The following is a 9263-nucleotide window of genomic DNA, read 5'->3' on the forward strand; positions in this document are numbered from 1 at the left end:
TTTTGTCTTCACGATAAAGCATCATCAAAACAATATCTTTGCAACCAATTTTATGCAAAACACCCACTGCAGCTGATTAGATGGGTACACTGGTTTGATTTCACCCGAGCTCAGGTTTTACTCTAGGGCCCTGTCCTTTTTAATATGTGACAATATTCATATAAACAGAGTTCTGCTTCTAATGGGTACCTGCGAGTCTGATTAACGGAAAATAAGAGCACGCATTAGGACTCAGCTAGGTTCATTTCACATGGAATTAGCTTGCAAAGTGTTAGAGAGCTTGGCCAGGGACTATAAACAACATCGGGTGGGTGAGGAAGATGTCAAGGCACTTAAGAATAAATTTAAATTTCAAGTATGCCACTAGCTGCACAGTTGTGGTGTCTCTTCCACACCTCAGAATTTGCCTCTCTCATCATTTCAAACAACAAATGCATCATAAAACACCTGTTTGAGTTAGAGTTAATTAAAAGGATATTGTACTTACTGGAAAGTCTAAGGTGAAATCTACACAAGGAGGAAAGCATGGTACTAGGGAACACTGGAAGTCGCATTGAATAATCAAACAGTATTTCAGGTACAGCACTTCTCCTTCATTAACCTTGCTGAAGTGTCAGCGGGTGTGTTTTTGTAATGCGGTGTTTGTTGCACCGGTAGAGGATCCGTTTCCAAATCTCATCATTCATGCAAATTCTGATAGTTTCAACTTATGAACATAGAAAACTCCGAATGGAGGGCTGGATACTGCACGGTGCTTTCTTTCCTCCCAGTGCTCCATTGGGTGGATTGTTTTCTTTACACTCCCTCTGTGCTCCCTCTCTTTGGGCCTCTACCACCATAAGGGCAACACCACGTCTCTTGGCTTGCAGGATGCTATTTCTGGAAACACCATCTCGCAGAAAGGTGTGGCGTGGAGGTTATGATTCATACATTTCATAGGAGCAGAAGTGTTAGTGGATTTGGGCAGGTGGTGGGGTGGCACCGTGAGCGTGAGGTGGCATGACAGATGTCAGCAGCTAGGGAAGTATGCTCCAGAGGTGCAAGACTTGAAGAGTTACAAGCCCCTGGGGAGTTATAGCCACTTACATCAGACCTGGGAAGCTGGGCAGCATGGGAATACTGACATTTAATGTTTTGCCTGCCATTTTTGCTGTCTTCTCTGTCTGAAAATTCTCCCTTCTTGGCTTCTGTTTGCCTCTTAATGTGGGCTTCACCACCTCTCTCACTCCTTCCCACACCATCACTGGGGCAGGACCAAGACATTACACCATTTCCCCTGCAGCCTTCCCCCTCTCCAGCCTTGTCCATCCCTCATGCTGCCCCTCACACCTGGCACTTTCCCTTCTCCTTCTTGCCAACACGATCACCTTCTTGAATTCAGCTCCTTCCCCAGCTCTATTGCTTTCTTTCCTTCCAGCTCCAGTAATTTTTAACCAATTTAATGTAAAGATCCTTAATTAGTAAGTCACAGCACAACGGCAGTGGGAAAGCCTTTGCAACACTGCATGGTCCAAGGCACTTCAACTCCAAAATATTTTCTGAAGTGATAAACTCCTCAGCAGCCCCTGCCCATCCCTTGTATTGAAAATTGTTGAGGTCTGTAATAAATCACAGCTTCCACTATAGCCAGAGCATGGCTCAGCCTCAGAAAGGTGTTGGACCAACTCCACAGCTCCTTTCCAAAGCATCTATCTTCAGCTCATGCTTTGTGCTGCAAACAGGGTTTTCAAACCACTTTTTCAAACTGCTCTAAAAGGGCTTTCTTATTCTGAGGAACAGTCTTAACAGGGAACTCTTTTTTATATGGTGGGAAGAACGGATGCTCCTCTGTGGGCCAGGAGAGAGCAAATAGCTCCTCAGCAACAACCGCCCATCCCAGGCTCGTAAGTGCAGAAGGAGAAGGAGCCCGGAGGAACAGGAAGGGGGACCTGACAGAAATTCAGTGACACAAAGAAGCTTAATAAACCAACAAGAAAAACCTGGTTCAGGACGGAGGGCAGCACCAGCCACAGAAATCTCTTAAAAAGAGGGGCTGCCATTATGGACCGCAGTGTCTCATGCAAAATGAGGCAACAGTGAAGGATGCTGAGAACTGCTCGGTCCCTCCCTGCTGTGCCAGCAGCTTCACAGCCTGTCTTGGACACAGTGCAATCAAGAGCCCTGGGGTTTCGAGGGCCAGGACAGCATAAGCCAGCTGGACCCCGTTTTCTGGTGACAATCCACAAATCCTTCCCCTTCACACGTCTAAGCCCATTCATCTCACCGTCCTTCGCCGCGCTGGCTATCTCTCGTATAAACACTGTGTAGCGTGTGTGGCGCGCTGCAATACTTCAAGGACATTGGAATGCACTTTATCAGCACTTTTAAACACTGCAGCTTTATGAGGGGAGTCTGAAAATGTATTTACCATTCCAGACTGTGCACAGATGTGCTTTTAATATAACATCCTGATGTTTTTCTTCTCTCCTCATGACCCCTTGCTGTCCAGGCAAGGGCACTCACCCTTCCTAGTGCCACTAGAGGCTCCAGGAATTCTCCCTGGAGTACCAACCAGGAGATTTCCCTGACTTGAAGTAACTCCTTCACATCTTCTCCTGGTGCTCTTCTATGGGCACTGTGAGGTTTGCTTTATGGGGAACCTCCTTAACCACCCCGTGCTTGCCACACGGCTGTTTCCTAACTGATGTCACCAGTATTTACATCTCTTCAAGAACCTTCCTTCCGTGCATCCACCATGCCTGCAGACCTGTTGTTTGCTCAGTGTGTGGCACAGCAGGTCATGCAGATTGCCACAGACAGACTGACAACCACGGGCTCTTCTGGGCTCCTTCCATGAGGCTGGACACTAGAGATACTTGGGACTAAGGGGAAATGCCTCCTGTGGTGCTGAAGTAACCATGTGCTTCAAGGAAGAGCCTTCAGGAAGACTCTCCTGATCTCAGGAGTGTGATTGCCCCACAGCTTCAGTCCTGCAGTAGTGACAGATGAACAATGAAAAATTTGTCTTGTCTCTGTTAGTTGTGGTGGGTCAAGGGAAAGAAACCTTTCCCAGCTGAAGGGAAAAGGAAAAAAGAAAACATGAGGAAGCAAGAAGGAAGAAGAATCTGCAGAAAGGACTTTCCACAGGAAAAGTAAGAAGCATTTAAACCCAGATTTTCTCTCATCTGAGCTGTGACTTTTACAGCTCCATTCAACAGAACCCATTTCCCAGCTATATTCTCCTAGATCTGTGATGTCTCTCTTCAGTGTTTACTATTTGTATAGAGCCTCCCGGGTGTTACGCCAGGAGAGCTGCCAGGCCCAACCAAAGCAGAAAAGCAAAGGCAAAAACCACAATCCCTCTCTGGTGCCAGTTCTCAGCAGCTCAGAGCAAGCTGCTCGCAGAGAAGCTGTTGTTACCAACCAGGATCTTCTGCCACACACAGAAAGGCGCCACATCAGCCAGAGGCTGGCATCTTAATGCTGGTCTTAACTACATGGTCACCCTCCCCATTTCTGGAGCAGGGGTCACACACATCCCCATGGGTATTGCAGCTCGTGCCCCGAGAGCTCAGCACCAGCTTGGGAGTGCAGCCACAGGTCGTTTGCTAATGGATGGATGAGGTCCACTGTGACCACCTGTAGCTGATCACAGGCAACACAGTGCAAGGCAACACATAAAAAACCCACAAGGTCAACAAAGGACGAGAATGTAAAATAAACTCAGCAGGGACTGGCTCAACAGGAGCGTGATTTGTTCCTGTGTGCAGATCCACCTGAGACCCTATACGCTATGTAATTCCTGGAGCCAGGGCCAGCTCCCAGTTTTTGTCGAGTGAAGATTTTCCATTTACTTTAATGGATCTGGAACAGGCCCAAGCAGAACTGTATAATAAGCAATGGTTTTATTCAACAAGAGAAATAGCCTTCTCCCCGATTCCCTCCTACTCCTCTGCACCAGCTGTAGGTCAGAATCTGCCACTCCTGCTTTTCAAGCTGAGTCTTCTCCGGAGGAGTTGGATGTTTGAAACAAACTAGCAAACCAAAGTGGCATTTTCAATGGGGAAGGAGATTTATCCAATTGCCAAGGGCAACGGCTTCAGAGGATGAGCTGGACTATGCCTGATCCAAACATCCACTCATTTTCTGAATAATGCCATGTTGATTTGGTACTCTTCTTAGTTTCTAAACTGGAACTTCAGAGCTCTTGGTTACATTTTCCTTTAAAAACATTTCTTATCTTAGAGCAGTAGCGTGAGCCGAGACAAACACACAAGTTGGAAAGGGAACAGAAACATTTTGTGCCAAGGAAGAATGAATGTAAGTGAACCTGGCTCTAATAACCATGGAAACAAAACACGCATCATATGAAAATTATTCATACTGTTTTGAGGACTGTTCTGGAAGGAATAACTTACTGCCTTGGAGGCAGCACAGCAGAACAGCACAACCAGAATGTCAAGAGAGATGGGTCACAGAAGGAGTACAACTTGCCCTTATTCCTCCTAGGACCCAACGCAGACTCAGCTGCCGGGAGCTTGTGGTGGTGAAAGCTCAGGGCATACCGCTGAAGCCACTGTCATCTTTGCAGCTAACCTGAGCACATGTGGGTGTGCTACCAGTGGTGAGGCTAAACTCCTTCCCATAAAGCTACATTCCGTCTCCCCCGATGGCTAGAAACCTCAGGGTGTGGGTTAAAACCCAACATGAAGGTCTGCACCGCTCTCCACATGCTGGGGAAGGGAGGAGGATGGTGGAGCCAGCTACCAGCCAGCACCTCTTCTGGTCTCAGCTGCAAGTTTACCCCAGCTCACCATGCCAGTTTATCCCACAGGTAATCCTTCACCCGACGCTATGTCAAAGATCTCCAGCCTATGAGCTTTGGCTGAGAGATAATACATAATATAGATAGAACAACATGCCCGGGACGCTTTCCACAGCGTTGTCCCACAGTGTCGGTCAGTCCCCGTCCCTCAGAGTCTGCTCCTCCTTACGCTGTGCATGTGTAGGACCTCCTCTGCTCTCCCCACTTCTTGCTCTAACTCCTCACCAAGCAAACAAACAAAAACCACACATAACCCGCCGTCACACTGTAAAACGCCTGAAACACAGCGATAGCATTTAATCCTCCTGGCAGCACATTATAGCGGCTTTCAAACTCCAAACAAGCTCTGCATGCAGTCACAGCCTTACTTGTGAAATTATTTATCATGGGGTGGTTTATAGAGTCTTTTACAAGCTTCGTATTGGCTAATAATGACCCCGAGGTCTTAGGTCCTCCAGCTTGACAGATTCCGTGTTTACAAGGCTGGGAGTTTGACTCCTGGAAGAGATTTGCAGTCTGGAGCCGTGCTGTCTGCCTGACCGTGTGCAATGAGTATCCTCTATGCAATAAGAACTGCACTGGGCAAGAGTTGCACCTCAAAGGCAGAGCTGGGCTGGGCGACGAGTGCCCATGTCCTGTGAAAAGCGGGGTCACACACGGCTCATCCCCTCACATCCCAATGGGAGTCAAGTATTTTTCACCATAAAATCAGAGATGTGCTTGCATCCAGCAGTGCCCCAAAATTAAGTGGACACTGGCAAGTCTTTTTGAAGGATCATTTTGCAGTACATCAGCTCTGGGCAACAGCCACCCCTTTGCAAGTTACTGGAGACTTCAGGAGTTTTCCAGTTGCTATCTACCTCAGGGATCCCAGCCGAGGGTGCACCTCTTCTCTCCATCGCCCATGAGCACCTGCACGATCCTTCCTTCAAATCTCATGCGAGGTGCAGATAAAGCCCGGCTGGAGAAAATAGACAGTTGGTTTATTGTAGCAGCCCGTTCACGGCAGGTATTAACAGAAGGGAAGCAGTGCAGAATAAAAATGTTGTCACTGGGTAACAAGCTGGAAGCTTTTCACTCAATGACCTAAAATATAGGTATGTTTATGACATTAAGGTCAATACATTGGGATTTGGGGCTTCTAAAATAATGACCAGCTACAAATTACACAGTAGCTGTAAGATTAAATGTCTGGAGGTGCAGGTAATAACTTCGTTAGGGAGTTTCTGAGTGCATGTGTTTGGATAAGCTTATACATAAACACAGTGTGGAAGATGAGAAAGCTTTTTGCTATTTCGTGTTTATTGACCGTAACAAGGAAGAGCCATAAGGGAAAAGGTAAAAGCTTTTGTTTTGGAAAATGACTGCTGGCTTTGGAGACACGTAACGGGCAGGCACCAGTTAAGTTCTAAGAGTATAAAAAAATCCTCCTGTTTTCAACTAAATCTTGAAAATAAAAAGCAAAGAAGCAAAGAGGCACCCACAAGAGTGCCAGGGTTTTTCCCTCACTCGTTTTCTTTCTTATTTTTAGTGAGATTTCTCTAGGCGACAATGAGAAGAGATTGAATTCTTCCTCTCAGTTCGGCATCAAGAAAAATCTGCAATGGGGAACGGGAAGCCACAAATGCCAATTTGTGGGAACTACTGGAACCCGGGGATCTCTCTTCTTGCTCTGAGGGAAGGCAGCACCCAGGGCTGCTGGACTTGATCGAGGGAGTAGCAAGCAGCTGGCCAGCACTGCATTAAACAGCATGAGGCAAGCAGATGCAAACACAGGCGTGTCATGGCACACGCGTGGGCAGCTGAGCTCAGCCACGGCTTGAGAACCAGCGAGGCTTGCTGGTCTGTACGAAGTCTGCGGTACCAGCTCTGGCAGAGCAGCACATCTGTTTTAACCTCAAAAGGGAGGTTGTGCTCTGCACAATCTCCACAACACATGGAAAAAACAGCCCACAACAAGGCCACATGTCGGGGTCACATCCATGGGTTTTACGGCCCTTTCGCACTGCCGAAGCAACCAAAGGAGGTGGGTGTATAAGGGCACCTTCCCCGGCTGGCTGGGCTGAGGCCAAGCAGAGCGAGAGGAATTTGTCTGGGTTACCTGCTTACATGAGACATCCTCCTGTTTGCTACCTGCCCAACAACAGCTGCCAAACAAACTCGCTGACACAAGGCGGGCGCTCATGCGGTTTTGCAGTCCCACCCCCCCACTCTGTGCTTTTGTTCCCAGCAACAGCATTTCGTATTAGTCGCAGAAACCAGATGGCCCCAACATGAAGCCAGAGCACAGCAACCTCTGCTCTTTCCATTTTCAGAACTTTCCCTTGGATCCATTATTCATACAGGTCATTCTCTTGCAAGGTTAAATGAAAACCACAGCATGCTCCTTACCTGCCAAATAAAATTAGAGCTTTCATTGCACAGCATTCGGACACCCTTCCCTCTCTCCACAGGAAGTCACGAAATTATCACCAAGCTGCTTAAGTGTGACAGCAGAGAGGATTTGGAAGAGATATTTGCCAGAGAGCAATATATGTTTACTGGAAGCTCATTCCAATGACACAAAGTTAAGATGGTTCACGTTGCTGAGTAAAAAGTGTTGGTTTAACAATATAGCCAGCAGGTGAGGCGACGACATTAACTAGGAGACTGGAAAATGCTTGGGGACATCATACCACAAACAAGAAGATTCAGTTCAGGAGATTCAGGGACTTTTGAAATACTAGTTGACTTTAAAATATCTTCTCTCTTTGATAGCCAGAGGGCATTGAAGACCAAACTTCCATAAAGCTGGGAGATCTGGGGGATGCAAAAGTCACTCAAGTAGGTGAAAGGACTCTTCACATTACACACTTTCTGAGTGCACAGAAGCTTCTCCAGCTGCAGAGGTCTGCCGCTGATCTCCTTCAAACTCCGTATCTAATACTGTATCTCTAATGCCACAGAGTGCCCAAGCCACTTTCCACTTCCACAAAGAGCCTTTCTCCAAGGTACAAGCTCTACACATATCAGTCCCACACTCCAGTTTAGGAACTTCTGCCCAAGTGCTGAAGGGCAGTGTTCTGGCATTCCCCGTCATGGTGCATTGGCAGAGGAAGCAGCCAGGACTCAGATGTCCTTGTCATACATATTTACATGAAATCCTGAAATAAAATCTCTGTAATATACTAGTCCTCCCTTCTAATTTGTGGGCAGCTCCCTCAACTCTATCCTTTGAGTCCAGATCCCAAGAGAGAGGCTCTTGGCTACCTTCCCTTTGCCCAACTCTTCAGTATGGACCTTAAGTGCTGAAGCTATTATCCTCAAAAGTTCACAATTTCATGGAGGAGCACAGGGGGTCTGAGAAGCTGAAACAGGTCATTCACTACTTACCAGCAAAAAAGAGAAAGGAAACTGGAGCTGATGCTCCCAGACTTCCCCCAGGGCTGGATTTTGCTGGAGGCGTTGCCAGTGTTGAGGCACCACATCAGTGGTACTCTGGCAACCCAGCACAAACTGCTACTTGCACATAGGGCATATAATAATTAGTTTAATGGAGAATTTAATCAGAATCCTTAAACTAACTGCTGGAAATAGCTAAGCGTGAGATGATCAAGATAAAATGATATGTTATTTCTATTTCTGCAGGACCTGCAGACACTGCCCTATTCCTTCCCTTGACAGATAGCCTTAGTTGGATGGAATTAGTGCAGCAGTGCAAGGTATAAAACAACCATTAGGTGGGCAGAAGAGGGAGAAGAGCAGAAGGAATTCATCAGCCACCATGCATGGAGCAAGCTCACCAAATCAGGGTACCACCGTTCCTCCAAAGCAGGCTGAATTTGCAAAGGGGAATCCAAGGCCAATGTAAACACAAGAGTCCTGTTCAAATATTTAGGGCATAACCACAGTGTGTTGGGTGTTTTGTCTCCTATTGCTTGTCCAGAGCCTGGAAACATACCTGGAATCCAGCAAGAACTAAACCTTAGAGTCCATCATCTTTTGCCAGCTTTCCAGGAAACATTTACTTCTGATTTCACAGTTCCAGGCTCAAGCTGTCATCAGTACAGTTCACTACAAAATGATCATGAGAGGTTCTCACACTATTATCAAAATCTTAGGGGGAATGAGAGGAACGGAGGACAGGTCTTCTAGTAGATACAAATACTTCAATAGCTGAATAATCTTCTTAGAGAGCCTGACTGAGTCTCTGTCTCCTGTTTTCCCACCTGTGATGGGAAAAGAATTTGCTCTCTGAGCTGTGCTGCATCAGTCTGCGGGCTTCACAGAGGGGAGGGAAAGGAAGCACAGGGGTCACTGGCTGCAGCCTGATCCTTCTCCCAGTTACACCAGCACCGTGAATGCTGGGATGAACAGTTCCTTTAACAGCGAGGCTACAGGAAATGCCCTTGGAACAAATTCCAGCTGCACCATAGCACGTACAAAAGACTTTATATGTAAGTGAAAGTCAGAGGCTTGC

The sequence above is a fragment of the Buceros rhinoceros genome, unplaced genomic scaffold, assembly GCF_000710305.1.
Source record: "Buceros rhinoceros silvestris isolate BGI_N320 unplaced genomic scaffold, ASM71030v1 scaffold5416, whole genome shotgun sequence".
Classification (NCBI taxonomy): domain Eukaryota; kingdom Metazoa; phylum Chordata; class Aves; order Bucerotiformes; family Bucerotidae; genus Buceros; species Buceros rhinoceros.